Source organism: Canis lupus, chromosome 20 (genome assembly GCF_011100685.1).
Source record: "Canis lupus familiaris isolate Mischka breed German Shepherd chromosome 20, alternate assembly UU_Cfam_GSD_1.0, whole genome shotgun sequence".
Taxonomy (NCBI): domain Eukaryota; kingdom Metazoa; phylum Chordata; class Mammalia; order Carnivora; family Canidae; genus Canis; species Canis lupus.
In genome coordinates this window covers 526,894-541,640 of record NC_049241.1, presented here as the reverse complement: position 1 = coordinate 541,640, position 14,747 = coordinate 526,894, and the positions used below count along the sequence as shown (strand labels likewise).

Sequence of the window (14,747 nt, the reverse complement as noted above, 5' to 3'; positions counted from 1 at the left end):
TACAATTATGTATATTTTCTTTGGTCCTTCATAAAAATATATTTACTTTGCCAATAAAAAGAAAAACGAACTCAATAACTTTATGGCTTTCATGGGCTGTTTTCCACTGCTTTGCCAGGAAATGGGGGTGATTCTGAAGGCTGAGTCTCTGTGTCTCTGTTCGCACCATTTAGAGGACCTTAATTTGTACCCAGAGAAACATGAAGACCCCTTCGGGGTTCAGCCCCTGGTACAGCAGTGCAGGCTTCCCAAAATAGCCTCACCTCTGTTCTGGCTGTGGGGTTTCTGCTCACAGTAGTTTCCTGGAGGGCTCCATCTCTCCACAAACCCAAATCCAGCCCCAATCCCCGTGTCAACTGCTAGGCCAGGCCCTCAGTGATCACCTCTACTCTGATTTACTGTTGGAGATGCTCACTCAGTGCTCTCTGTGTAGTCCTCCTAGCCTCTACTGTGCACCCACTGTATGCATGGTGTGCCGAGGAGACTCCTTTTAGGAAATGGCATGTTCTTTCCACCTGTCTGGGACATTGTGAATGGATTCAGTGTTGACTAGTAGAGAAGAGGCTTGGAGAGGCCAGTATATGCAATGAGACCGCCACCTCCACCCATTCGAGGTACTCTGAGTTCTGGGGAGACAAGTCCTCTCGAACTCCCCTCAATTTTTGGGATCTCCACCATGTGCTCACACAGTTGAGATCTGAATGCATCCACCTGCCCTGGGTAGGTTGGAAGGTGGAGACAGTGGGAGCCAGAGAACAAAGAGAGTCTGTAAGCTAGGAGGGGGTTCCAATGGGTGGCTGATGTTGGGCAGGGCAGGCTGGGCTCAGTGGCTGCCCCAGTTGCCCCGTCCACATGGATAGAGAGGTGAGGACCTTCTAGAGTGGTTCTTTCCCCAGGAGCCCAGTGCAAATGCAGCAAGTGTTTCTTAGTGACACCTTTGGAGATGGTGGAAGGTGGTGATGCACCCATGGATTTCCAGCAGAGATGTCTAAGCAAGATGTGTGCATGCATGCTTGCATGTGTGTGAAATCATGTACCTCAGAAGGTGGAAGCCATTGTTCCTGCTGACAGGAACCATCCGCTACTGTCGTCTTTCCTGTCTGGTGGATGCTGGCAGACATGAAGCTTTCAGGTGCACCCACCATACAGCATGGTGATTGGAGGATGGACACCCCATCCTGACCAGCTCTGTTCTTGGCGAAAGGACTCGGCCTTGTGACCCTTGCCCTTTGCCCCTGACCAGACGTACCCTCTGTAGTCAAACACGTTCCAGGAAAGTGAGGCATTGATTCCCAGGTGCCTTAACGTAGCCTTTCTTTATCCACAAACAAGCAATGCAGCCTGGATAAGAGAAAGAGTGGAGGTCACGATAGTCATACTGGAGGAAGAATACATCAGTGAGCACATGTCCCTATGATGCAGTCACTGACCCAGGATGCTACTCCCCTCATCTCAGTGTGAGCAGTCCCCTAGCCAAGGCGAGGCTGGCCACATGTGCAGGGTGGTCGAAGCCATCATCCTCAGGTTGGGCTCCCAACTCCCCACCTAATTTGTGTGTTGGCCTCTGCCTTGGGTGGGCAGCATGGTCCAGGTCTCTGCTTCCCGGAAGGGTTGGCTGAGAGAGTGCTGGCAGGGACAGCAAGGCAGAAGGAGTGTGGCATGAGTAAAGAGATGTGGGCATGAAGACAACTGCCTCTCACTCCACTTTGGGCAAGTTTATTAAACCTTTCTGATTTCAATTTCTTCACCCTGCAGAATGGACATGATAGTCCTCACATCATAGCATGGTTGGTGAACAGTAAGTGGGAGAGTGTGACTTTGAACAACAGCAAAGACCCGTTCTAGGGTGTGAGTGTCCTCTCAACCAGATGAAGAGGCTGGCGAGGCAGGGCCTCCATTCTCTGCTGTGGCCTGGGCCTGCACAAGTGCCACTGTGGTGAGACCCATGAGAATTTTGAGAGCTCTGCTGAGGCATCTGACTTGTTTCTTGCCTCTGAGAGACCCCCCCCTGCCACCACCGTTGTTACCCTTTGTGATTTCTGTGATGGGAAAAGTAGTGTTTCTCTTGGCCTGCGAGCCAAGAAAGCAGATGGAGACATCGGTCATTGTGCCCCTAACTGTTCGTATTAGGAGTCTGGTTGGTTGCAGAGCAGAAACCCCAGCCTTAACAACCCTGGGCACCCTGCCCTGCACAATACTCCTTCCCCAAGGCACACAGAGGGTGGAGGAAGTACCATTTATTGAGCACAGTACCAGGCAAAGTATGGGTTAGGGTGCTATAACAAAGAGACCCCCAAACAGTGTGGCTGCCACAAGATAGAAATTTATTTTTCCCTGTTAGAACAATCTGGAAGTAAGCAGCCTCAGCTGATAGGTGGCTCTGGCATGGGATAGCCAGGCTTCTTCCCTCCTGTCACCCGCCACACTCTGGTCTTGGTGCAAGATGACTGGCCAGGGTATCAGACGAGCCCCCAGAAAGCAGCTGAGAGGCAGTGTGTTCCATTCCCTTCACAAGTCAGTCTCCTCATGTCTGTTTGGCCAGAACCTAGTCACATGGCCTCATCCACCACAAGGGAAGCTGGAAAATGTGGTCTTGATCTGAGAGATTGTGTGCACAGCTAAAATGCAGGGGTTCCACTACAGGAGAGTGAAGCGGAGCATAGGAGCTGCCTTTCCACTGTGCGTGCATGCGCCACCCTAGCGCCGGGCGTACAAGGGACCCTGTTGTCCTCCTGAAACCTGGCAGAGTGGCATCTGTGCAGCGTGCGAGAGTCATGGGGGGCCCGGTGGGTCTGCTGACCTGTGGCTTTTTCCACATTCTCAGAGTGGGTGTCACTGACAGGCATGAGACCAACAGCTGGGCTTCCAGGGACAGCAGGGGTCTCAGAGGGAAACCATGGGAAGGAGGAGCTAAGATGCTTTTGCTGACAAGCCAAGGCTGCAAATGGCAGAGTCCTGACTCATGGATAAAAGTAAACAAAACGAAACCTCATCAGGTCATCATTGTCTACTGCTGGATAGAGCCCGGAGTCTTTACACGGGCCATGGGGGCTGAGGAACAGAGGCAGAAAGGCTTCTAGGGAATCGTAGTTTTTCTTGTGCCCCGCATGTTCAGAGTATCCCAGGCCCTGGGCAGTGGGTACAGGGGAGATGCTGGGAGGAATGGGTATGTTAGCCTGGACAGCAGTTGGTGTGGCTAGGTCTTTGAATGTCACATAAGGGGACCAAGAGTGAGGACAAAGTCTACCTTCTGTGTGACAAACACCAAGTCTAAATGGAAAAAGACCACAGGTGACTGGGTGACGGGCACTGAGGGGGGCACTTGACAGGATGAGCAGTGGGTGTTATACTACATGTTGGAAAATCAAACTCCGATAAAAAATGTATACATAAAAAAAGAAAAGAAAAGAAGACCACAGGTGGAAGGGGGCAGCATTTGGAAGGGTCAAGGAGAGCACGTACCTCAGCCATCCAAGGCAGGAAAGGCATCGCTGGAGGTTTCCTATTACTGTCCATCTGCTGGGAGGTCACAGAGCATGCTCAGGTTGGAACGGAAGAGCAACAGGACGGTGCAGAAAGAGGGGAACCTGGGTGGCTCAGCGGTTGACCGTCTGCCTTTGGCTCAGGTCCTGATCCTGGGGTCCTGGGATCAAGTCCCATATTGGGCCCCCAGCAGGGAGCCTGTTTCTCCCTCTGCCTATGTCTCTGCCTCTCTCTCTGTGTGTCTCTCATGAATAAATAAATAAAATCTTAAAGAAAGGATGAGGGAAATCGCAATGAAACAAAGATGGCAACAGAGTTAAAGCTTGCTTTGGTACAGCAAGCAGGACAAGCGAAGTCCAGATACTATTCAGAACTAGTGGAGAAGGAAGGGTGGAAATGAGATACATAGGTATGGAGGGCAGAAAACACAGCACCAATAGCTGGATACCAGGAAGTCTGGATCAGACTCCAGAAAAATAACATATGTACTAATATATAGCACATGTACTCTACTAATATATAATATACTATTATATAACATATAACACACTAATATGTAAGATGCATAATATACTAACAATACACTGATATATAATGTATATAATATAATAATATATAACACATAATACACTAATATATGATATATAGTAATATGTAATATATGAACATATATACTAATATATGACATATACACTGATATAATATAGTATATAATTCTGACCATATACACATATAAGTGGAGGACTGGGAAATCATCTCACTCTTGGAGGACAGGAGAACGTAGTGGTGGCTCCTAGAGGCATTTAGTTGGAATGAGGCCGTGTAAGCTCAGAGGGCCCCTCTGAACTTCAGAATCCTTATCTGTGAAGTGAGTGTGATAACTCTGACCCGTGGGTTCTGTGAAGATGGAGTTAATTATGTTTAAAACAACAGACCCATTGCATGGTGGACAAGAGGGGACAATGAGTGATAAGGTGGAAAGGAGAAAAATGCAACAACTGAAGAGGAGCCTCCCAGTGGAGGAGAGCATCTGAGATAAGGATGCAGGAGCTCAGAGCAGCCATATCTCATAAGGTCCTGCTGCACGCTGCAGCCCTGTCGGTCCTGCGTGGGAAGGGCCCCCCCGGGAGCCTTGAAGAACGAGCCTATTTTAAGAGATCTGGACCCTGAGACCAAGAAACTCTCCAACTACCATTGGTTCTTCCCTGTCTCAGCTCACCTGTGGGGGGACTCTCAGAGCCTTCCAGGCACGAGGACAGGCCAGCATGTGCCTCTGATAGAGACCCAGGGATGCTCCCCAGGGCTGTTCATTGCCCGCTTGTTCCCAACGTTAGTTCTGGGAACTGGGCTCAACTCTGTGCTGCTGGCACAGGTGAGGAATGGGATCACCATAGCTCTCATCAAAAGATGACATCAGAGACATAACCAACTGGGAGATGAGCAGAAGGAAGAGCTAGCATAAGAGCAGGGAGGTCATAGCGGGACATATCTAAGAATGAAAATACATTTATGTAGAGCCGAGTCTAGATACTTGCAAATGGGTTTTAAAGTCAAAAGACAGATGTCAAATACTGTAACAGACAAAGAAGGACAGTTTGCAAGGAAGAAGTAATAATGTAATACCAGTCAGTAATCTGGCTCTAAAGGCCCAGGCTGTACAAACAGACTCGAAGCTGTGTGAATGCTTGAGGAACGCCAGTCATGAGATGCCTCTGTCCCCAAGAAGTCTTGGCCTCTTAGAAGAGCAATTCAAATCAGTCACATTTCTTGATATCCTATTTTATATCACCCTGTTCCCTGAAAAGTCTTTGTCTGGTGCACACATCGAATACGTGAAGCCAGGTGCAATTTCTATTGGGTAAATTGGTAACTAATTGAATGATTGTCCCCAGAGGGCTCAACTCAGCTCGAAAGAAGAATGAGGGCCACCTCTCTGGTCCCACAGCAAAGTGGATGGCACAAAGGTCCCACAAAGCCCCCGGACAACAAGGTAGACACTCCTGCTGGCTTGGGGCTGCTGCAGGACAAGTGAATGCCCCCTCAGAGGATGTTCCAGACCCGTGTTGCTCCATACAGAGTGAGATGCATTCTGGGACACCTGTGCCTTCCTCTCACTCTAGCTGACTTGTTTTGCAAGTAGTGTTGATGCCCCCCAGTGACTCTTTCTACCACAGCACCAGTTTGTCACACTTGACCCCTCCAAGGGTTCTAAGAGTCCAGCCCTTCTGGCCAGTGCCATCTGTGTGACCTTCCCTGGAGGTCTGTGGGGCACCTTAGCCCCGATGGTTTCCCTTGGAAAATACCTATTTGATGCTTCTGTTGAAATAGTGTAAAATAAATTATATACTAAGTAGTATTATAATAATATAATTTATAATATATAAGCAATATAGTTATAACATATTTTAATATATAACATATAATATACTGTATATAGCATATACAATATGCTGTATATAACATATACTGATATAACTATAATATGATACTATAGTAACAATTACATAATAACTATATGCATGCAGATAGAGTTTAGAGAACACAACTGTATTATATAGTGTTATTTATAATTTAGATGATAGAACTATATGGTATAAAATACAACCAGAGACTAAACTGTACTTACCTGCCACCTTCTCTGTGAGGCACCCAGGGTTTGCTTCTTGAATCTGTCCCTTTGCCACCTTTCTCTTCCTCCCAGGACATTAAATTCCCCACCTCTTTAAATGAACAGAAGAATTTAGAGCCAGACTCTGGGTTCCTATAACTCTCCTTGCCTCCATTTCTTCACCTGTGTGGAATGAGAAGGGTCCCCCTCTCATACACAGGTCATTGTGCAGACAAAATGAATTAAAACGTTAGATGTACTTAGAGGAGCATCTGGCAGGGAGCAGAAGCTGTTATTGCTGGTGTTATGTTTATTACTACTCATTGTTACTCGAGTACTCCCTCAGTGTCCCCATCTGCTTCACGCTGAGAAACATAATAAGACATTTCTGTTAAATGAACACAGTATTCTTCCAACAGACATTTGTCAGATCAGACGTTCTCCAGCACCGACGTCTTGGTATCTAGTGCACAGATGGGTCTAGCAGAGGACAAGCTCATTCCCTCCGCAAAAGGATCATGGGGCTCTTTGTAATCGGTGTCTTCTCAGAGTTCATTCACAGACCATTGAATACTTAACACTAGGAAGAACTATAAGCCAATGTGTTCAAGCCACTGCTGTTTAAGTATCAAGCAACAAACAAGATAAACCCAATCAGAAATTGTAGTGGCTTTAAAAGGTCATGTACATCTCACAGGTTTTATTTGCGTTTTCCTTAACAGGAAGCTATACATTCAATGCCAGACACCTGGGAATACTACCTGGGCCCGGATTCTTTTATGCCTTCACTCTTTCCACCCCCACAGAGAGGCAGGCCTTGCAACCATGAGAAGGATCCCCTAATATATGCCCTGGTCTTGTGAGGCCTGAGACTTGAGGGTAGTGGCCTGTTCCCAGGGGTGCTTATACTCTTGGATAACTGAGCAGTTAAGTCTCACTTAAAAATGACAGGTGGATATTCTGGGCACCCTCTGGTGGAGGCTGATGACTCTCAAGTTTGTGTTCATGAAGTTGAGGGTGAGGGAGGATCTTAAGGGCCTCTTTTTCTCTCCCTCCACCCCCTGTTGCCATGTTGACACTGGCCTCCAGTGGGTAGGGGCATGCTATCTCCTGAAATCCATTCATATCAGTTCACATCTGCCTTCCACCTCTCCTGCTCTTCCTACAAGAGGATGCTAGACAAATTTACTGTGTCTAGGGAAAAGTTCTCAGGCTGCTAGAGACACTGGGTCTATAGGGTCTATAGCAGTGTATATATACTGCTGTGTATAGCAGTGTATATATACTGCTAATAGTATATATATATATATAATATAATATATATATATAATATAGTATATATTATGTAGGGGTCCCATAATAACACCTGTATTCACAAAGAACAGCACACTCCCGGCACACACACAAACATAAAGATGACCTTGATATTATTTGTGAAGACCTTGCCCATGACAACAACAACAAAGAAAGACAATAGAAGAAACAGGGTGATCTGTACATAATGAAATTATCCAGATAGTCAGAGAGCAATCAACTGAAGATCCACCAGGATTCGTGAATGCTCACTTAGTGACCAGATGCAAGATAAACATGTGGAATTAGATTACTTACATGTCATTATGTCAGGTATCAATTGCTGCATAATGGCCAATCTCAAAAGTTGGTGCTCTAAAACAGCAGTGTTTTAACATTATAGCTGATGTATCTGTGGGCTGGCCAGGGGTCCACTGATCTAGGCTAGCCTCACTCATGTGTCTATGGTTCGGCGAGGAGTTCTGCTCTAACTCGAGCTAGGCTGGGGCAGTTTAGCTGGGTCCAGCGGGCCAGGTGGGGCATGTTTTCATAGTGGAAGCAGAGCTGGGATCCCACATGATAACCGCTAATAGTGGTGGCCCCTAAACCTGGTGAAGGCAAGAGAGCAAGCTCCAATGTACAAGCCCATTTCAAATTTCTGCTCGTGTCCTCTCCATTACATCCCATTGACTAATGTAGGTCATGTGGCCTAGTGTCAGTGGGTGGCAAGGTTGACTGCCCCAAGTGAGAGCAGTGTGAAGTCATACAGCAAAGGGCATGGATAAATAGAGCGATCATCACTGGTGCCAACCATACGCTCAAAACCAACTAAAGCTATAATAAGGAGTAGTATTCATCACTTTAACACAGCAGGAAAAATCACAAACAACGTGGCAGTAAACTGATCAAAAATGTCTAAGAATATATAATAAAACTTTAATGGAAAACATAAAAAGACTAAATAAGTGACTGAATAGAATTGCCTACCATTTTTCCTTTATCAGAGACTCAGAATTGTAAAGATGCCCATTTTTTTGTCATGTTAATCCATCCTTCAACGCAATTCCAGTACAAATCCTAAGAGGACTGCTTTTAATGGAACTTTACTTGGTTTTAATGTTTATCTAGAAATGTAAATGTACAATAGTACAATACAATTTTGCATCATGGTGGTGCTGGTGGTGGTGCTGGGGTGAGTAGCCTGCCTTAGGAAGTATGGAAACATCCTATAGAAGTAAGAGTTTTAATAGGTGGCATTAGAATTGACAAAGGCAAATAAGTCACAAAGCAGGATAAATATTCTAGAAAAAGACATGAATATATACAGGATTCAATGTAAGATACATTTAATACATGGTAGTGGAACTAGTTATTCATAAGGCATGAGGAAAGGTAAAACTTTACTTCACATGATATGCGCAAAATTCATTCCAGATTAAAGAGCCAGTTATTAAAGTACAAGAAATAATAAAACAGAAGCCAAAATGGAAATGATAGTTTTGACAGCAACATTTAAGATCTTGATTTAAGAATAGACGATTATGGGGGATCCCTGGGTGGCTCAGCGGTTTGGTGCCTGCCTTCCGCCCGTGGCATGATCCTGGAGTTCCGGGATCGAGTCCCGCGTTGGGCTCCCTGTATGGAGCCTGCTTCTTCCTCTGCTTGCGTCTCTGCCTCTCTCTCTCTGTGTCTCTCGTGAAGAAATGGATAAAATCTGTTTTGTTTTTTTTAAAGAATAGACAACTATGGATAAGGTTAGAAGGACAAGAATTAGATGTAGAGAGAAATGTGTGAGCTAAATGATCCAAATATATCTGAAATGCCTATAAATTAGTGAGTAAAAGTAAGAATTCCAACAGAAAAGTGTGCAATAGAAAAAAATGCCAAGTGCCAAATAGATATAGAAGATGTTTGACTTTGGAAATACACAGGGAAAGATAAAAATAGCAATCTATCCTATTTATGCTGACTAGATTGAACAAATGTAGAAGACTAACAATATATCCAGAGTGGGGAAATTCTCACTGTTGACTGCAGCACAGTGGTTTTTTGGAAGACAATTTGGAAGAATTTATCAAAATGTAAAATATGCTTATCCTTTTACCCAGCAAACACAACCCCAATTAAAAATCTGCGTATGGAGGGCATTATGATCATAGTGATCACAGTGAACACTGCCATATGGTATACTTGAAAGTTGTGAAAAAAGTAAATCCTAAGAGTTCTCATCACAAGGAATAAAACATTTGTGTCTTTCTGTATGTATATAAGGTGGTAAATGTGAACTAAACTTACATTGTGGTAAGCGTGTCGCAATAAATCAAGCCATTGTGCTGTACATCTAAAACTTACACAGTGCTAGGTATCACTTATATCCCAACACTGGAGTGGAAAAGAACACTTAAGGAAGATATTTTAAAAATCCACATACAAAGATATATGTACAAGTTTGTTCTTTTTAACGTTATTTAGGACTGCAGATGGTGGGGAACAATCTAAAAACTTACTAGTGGAGAATTGGGTAAAGTATGGTGCCCAGAAACTAGCTCTTTTAATTGGTTGGCAGCGAGATGGTCACAATTAGTTATAAGTTACATGTATAAAAATTATGCATAAAGTTTTAATTTTTAGAATCACCCTGTGCAGAATGGCTGGAAGGCTTGGTAAGGGTGGTAGGACCTAATTAAGGTATAAACACCCATGACATGACTGCAACTGACAGAGGAACAGCAAGAATATGGAGAGACACACTTGGGGGAGGACGCAGGCCCTAAGAACCACGGAGTGAGTCCAATCCATGAAGGAGCATCTCCTCTATCAGCAAAATATACCTGGAATATGACCACTCCTCCCACCCACTGGGGCCCAAGCCACCCATGTCCTCTTGCACAGACTGTTGCAGTAGGTCCCGGTGACTTTCCTACTGTGGCCTCATACCCACAGCACAGCAGCCAGAAGGATCCAGATAAAATCTATCTGATCGTGTCCCTCTTCTGCTCAGAACCTTCCAGGGGTTCCCCTGTTTCACTCAGAGGAAAAGGAAGACCTCGTAAAGCCCTACAAGGGCTGTCTGCCTTGCGCCACATGGACCTCACCACCTACACTCTTCTTCATCCACTCCACCTACTCTGCTGTTCTGGGAAAATAGCTCTCGCCTTGTGGGCTTTGCATTGACTGTTCCTCTGCCTGAGGCGCTCTTCCCTCAGCTGTCGCACAGTTTCTTCCTCCTCTCCTTAAGTCTGTGCTGAGATGTTATTGCATTGGGAAAGGACTCCAGTTTGTGTCTACCTTCATGTCTTAGTCTTGATAAACCATAAACCTGGTTGTGCAATGTGTTCAAAGGGCAACTTAGGGCATTCAGGAACCCTCTGTAACTATCTTTGCAACTCTTGTAAATCTAAAATATTTCAGAATAAAACCAAACAATAGTTACGCCCACCAGCACTCCTTATCCCTCTGTGCTCTTGATCTTTCTCCACAGCACTTACCACCTTCCACATCATGATTTACTTCTGTGTTCACTCCCTGCTACACTGCTCCATTACTACAGGGTTTGCCATAAACTCATATCCTGGAACAAATATCATATTTGTTCTGTATTTGGGCACTACATATTTTTTTTTTTTTTTTTTTACATTTTTTTTTATTTTTTTAATTTATTTATGATAGGCACACAGTGAGAGAGAGAGAGGCAGAGACACAGGCAGAGGGAGAAGCAGGCTCCATGCACCGGGAGCCCGATGTGGGATTCGATCCCGGGTCTCCAGGATCGCGCCCCGGGTCAAAGGCAGGCGCCAAACCGCTGCGCCACCCAGGGATCCCTGGGCACTACATATTTAATGGTAAGTTATCTACCATTAATACATGTTTGGTTAGTTCCCAAATGTTTGCCGTCAAAAATACAGCTGTAAAATAGAACATCTTGCACACATAGTTTCATACACAGATTTTTAAAAAAGATTTTATTTATTTATTCATTAAAGACACACACAGAGAGAGAGGCAGAGACACAGGCAGAGAGAGAAGCAGCCTCCCTCTGGGGAGCCTGATGTGGGACTCAATTCCAGGACCCCAGGATCATGACCTGAGCCAAAGGTAGATGCTCAACTACTGAGCCACGCAGGTGCTCCCATACACAGATTTTTAATGCTGGGCCAAAGGGTAGGCACATTTTAAATTTTGGTTAACTTTTGCCAAATCATCATTCAAAAAACAATTACACTAGAAACACGATTTACCTATTTATCTGTTCCTCACTAGAACATACGCTCCTTGGGAATCAGGGGTTTGCCTGTTTTGTTTGTGCTATAAACCCAGCTTCCAGAACAAGTATTTGTTGAGAAAACAAAGTGGGTAGTAGAAAGAGCTATTGCTAAAATTGTTGAGATAAGATACAGAGGTTTAAATATATTATTTAAAGTTATAAAGATGGTGGGGTAGGCACCGTCTTTGGTTCCCCAAAGATGTCCATGTCCTAATCTGCAGAACTGGGAGTACATTCCCTCACAGCGAAAGGGACTCTGCATGTGTGATTACTTTAAAGATCTCCACCTGGTCCTTCCGCGTGGTTGTTGAGAACTCTGAAGCAAACAAGTGGTGAATACAATTTGGAGAGGACTTGGGAGAATAAGTAACGAATTTTCTCAACCTATAATGGCATCTAATTCAGCTGTAGAAATTGACAATGAAAGTGATAATTCTTCTGGTAGCAGCTTATTTAAGACCCAGTGTGTCCCTTACTCACCAAAACAGGGGCAAAGAAACCCTATTAGAAAGTTTGTTCGTTCATCTGGAGGTGTTGAAGCAAGGGATTCATCTAGTGACTCCTCTTTTGAACCAAGACCACTGACTTTAAAAGCTATTTTTGAAAGATTCAAAAAAAAGAAACGTAAAAAGAGGAAATATAAGCCAAAAGAAAGACCAAGGGGAAGACCAGAAGGAAGAAAAACCACTAGACGCTCCCAAATAAATAAGAAACAAGTTAAAGACAAAGGATCTGGGTTCCCATTTTTAGAATCTGAGAATGTAAAAAAGCCATTACCATGGAGAAAGATTTTAAGCTTTGAGCAAGCGGTGGCAAGAGGATTTTTCAACTACCTTGAAAAATTGAAGTATGAATACTATCTCAAGGAATCCTTGAAACAAATGAATGTTGGTGAAGATTTAGAAAGGGAAGATTTTGACAGTCGTAGATACAAATACTTGGATGATGATGGATCTCTCTCTCCTATTGAAGAGTCAGAAACAGTGGAAGAGGCTGCAACAACTCTTGAACATGATGATGGATGTGATATCAAATTGGTGGACAATAATGAATTCATAGTAAGTTCTGAAATACCAAAGAAAATGAATCTGTATTTAGGACAAGAGGAATATACTGAAGAAGCTGCTTCGTCTAAAAAGAGAGCATCAAAATCCAAAAACATGGGACAGAGGATAGAATGGTCTGAAAAGGAAGAGATAGGAATATGAATATTAAGGCTTTTCACTTGAAAACAGTGTCTGGACTTAAAGGTATTGGCGTATCCCAACAATCTGTACAGTTCTAGGGTGTGATAGTTTAGGGGTGAATACGATTTGAACTCATTCATGTTTAGAGGATGTTTGAGAACCAGGAAGATCATTTATCTATTTAGACCCTAAATGGGGCTCTAAAGAAATTGGACCTCAAAGATTACAGTGGGGAGTTTTTGAAGTATGTCCATATTCAAGTGGAGATCCGAGAAGACCTCTGGACAGTGACAGCTGTGGATTGAACAAAAGTTTGTTTTAAAAGTGCTATTTTGAAGATAATCACTCTGGCTTTGGTGGAACTATGGTGATTGGCGGCAGAAGGAATCACATGTCAAATATCTTAAATAAAAATTTTATTAACTTTGTCAAATATCTTAAATAAAAATTTATTAATTTTAAATAAAAAAAAAATAAATAAAGATCTCCACCTGAAGAGGTGACCCTGGATTATCTGGTGTGCCTGATGTGCCCACAAGGGTCCATATAAGAGGGTCAGAAGGAGGTGGGACAGTGGAGGCAGAGGCCAGGAGGAGAGATTGGAAGATGCTGCTGGCTTTGAAGATGGAGGAAGGACTGTGGGTGCCTCTGGAAGCTGGAAAAGCAAAGAAACCTATTCTCCCCTGAAGCCTCCAGAAGGAATGCTGTCCTACTGACATCTTCATTCTAGGACTTGTGACCTCTGGAACTGTGTGAGAACGAATTGGTGGTGTTTTCAGGCACTGAGTTCATTGTAATTTGTTACAGCAGCAGCAGGAAATTAACCCCAGGTACCAGTAGAAGAAGCAGAATAAAAATGTGAGTCTCAAACATGAACTGTTGAGGAGATGGGAAGGAGAGAGGGGGAAGGTAAGGTTGCTGATACCACGTCTTTCCTAAGGGAACCAACAGAGTCCAGGGTCAGCAACTCCAGATGTGGGTTATTTCATATTTCTACTACACTTGGATGCAGTCTCTAGAAGGATGAAAACCAGACAGTTAGAAGAGGCTACCCTTGTACCTGCACCCCAATGTTCATAGCAGCTGTGTCCACAGTGGCCAAACTATGGAAAGAGCCCAGAAGTTCATCAACAGATGAAGGGATAAAGAAGATGTGGTACATACATACAATGGAATATTATTCAGCCATCAAAGAAAATGAAATCTTACCATTGGCAACATCTAGTGGATGGAACTAGAGGGTATTATACTAAGCAGAGTAAGAGTCAGAGAAAGAAAAATATATTATTTCATTCAGATGTGGAATTTAAGAAACAAAACAGATGAACATAGGGAAAGGGAAGGAAAAATAAAATGAGATGAAAACTGAGAGGGAAGTAAACCATAAGAGATTCTGAACTTTAGGAAACAAACAGGGTTGCTGGAGGGGAGGTTGGTGGGGGGATGGGGTAACTGGGTCATGGGCATTAAGGAGGGCACATGATGGAATGAACACTGAGTGTTATATGCAGTGGATGAATCTCTAAATTCTACTTCTGAAACTAATTTTAAAAATAAATGTAAAAAAAGAGGCTACCCCTGGAAGGGGATCGGGGGAAGGTGGCTAGGTTGTTACTTGCCCACTTTGCTCTTTGGTGCTCGTGGATTGATTATTGTGAGTGTATCTGACCACCATAAGAACGCACTTTTAAAACCTACTCTTGCATTGGTCTTCTGGAGAAGTGCATGATGTGATCCCAGCAGCGTGACCATAGGAACCCAGTGGCTACAGTAAGGTGCAGGCTGACTGGGACAGCCTACAGAGAGGATGTTGCACATGGGCCTCTGACAGCTCACAGAAGCATTGGCCAGAAGGAAGGGAATCCAACCAGGAAGGCAGAAAGCTTAGGCCAGGTGCACTTATGCCTACAGT

The 14,747-nt window shown here is 44.1% G+C and overlaps 1 pseudogene; it reads left to right on the top strand.

The window, feature by feature from the left end:
• The first annotated feature begins 11,945 nt into the window (after positions 1-11,945).
• LOC100688265 lies at positions 11,946-13,268 on the top strand (annotated as a pseudogene).
• Positions 13,269-14,747: the final 1,479 nt, after the last annotated feature.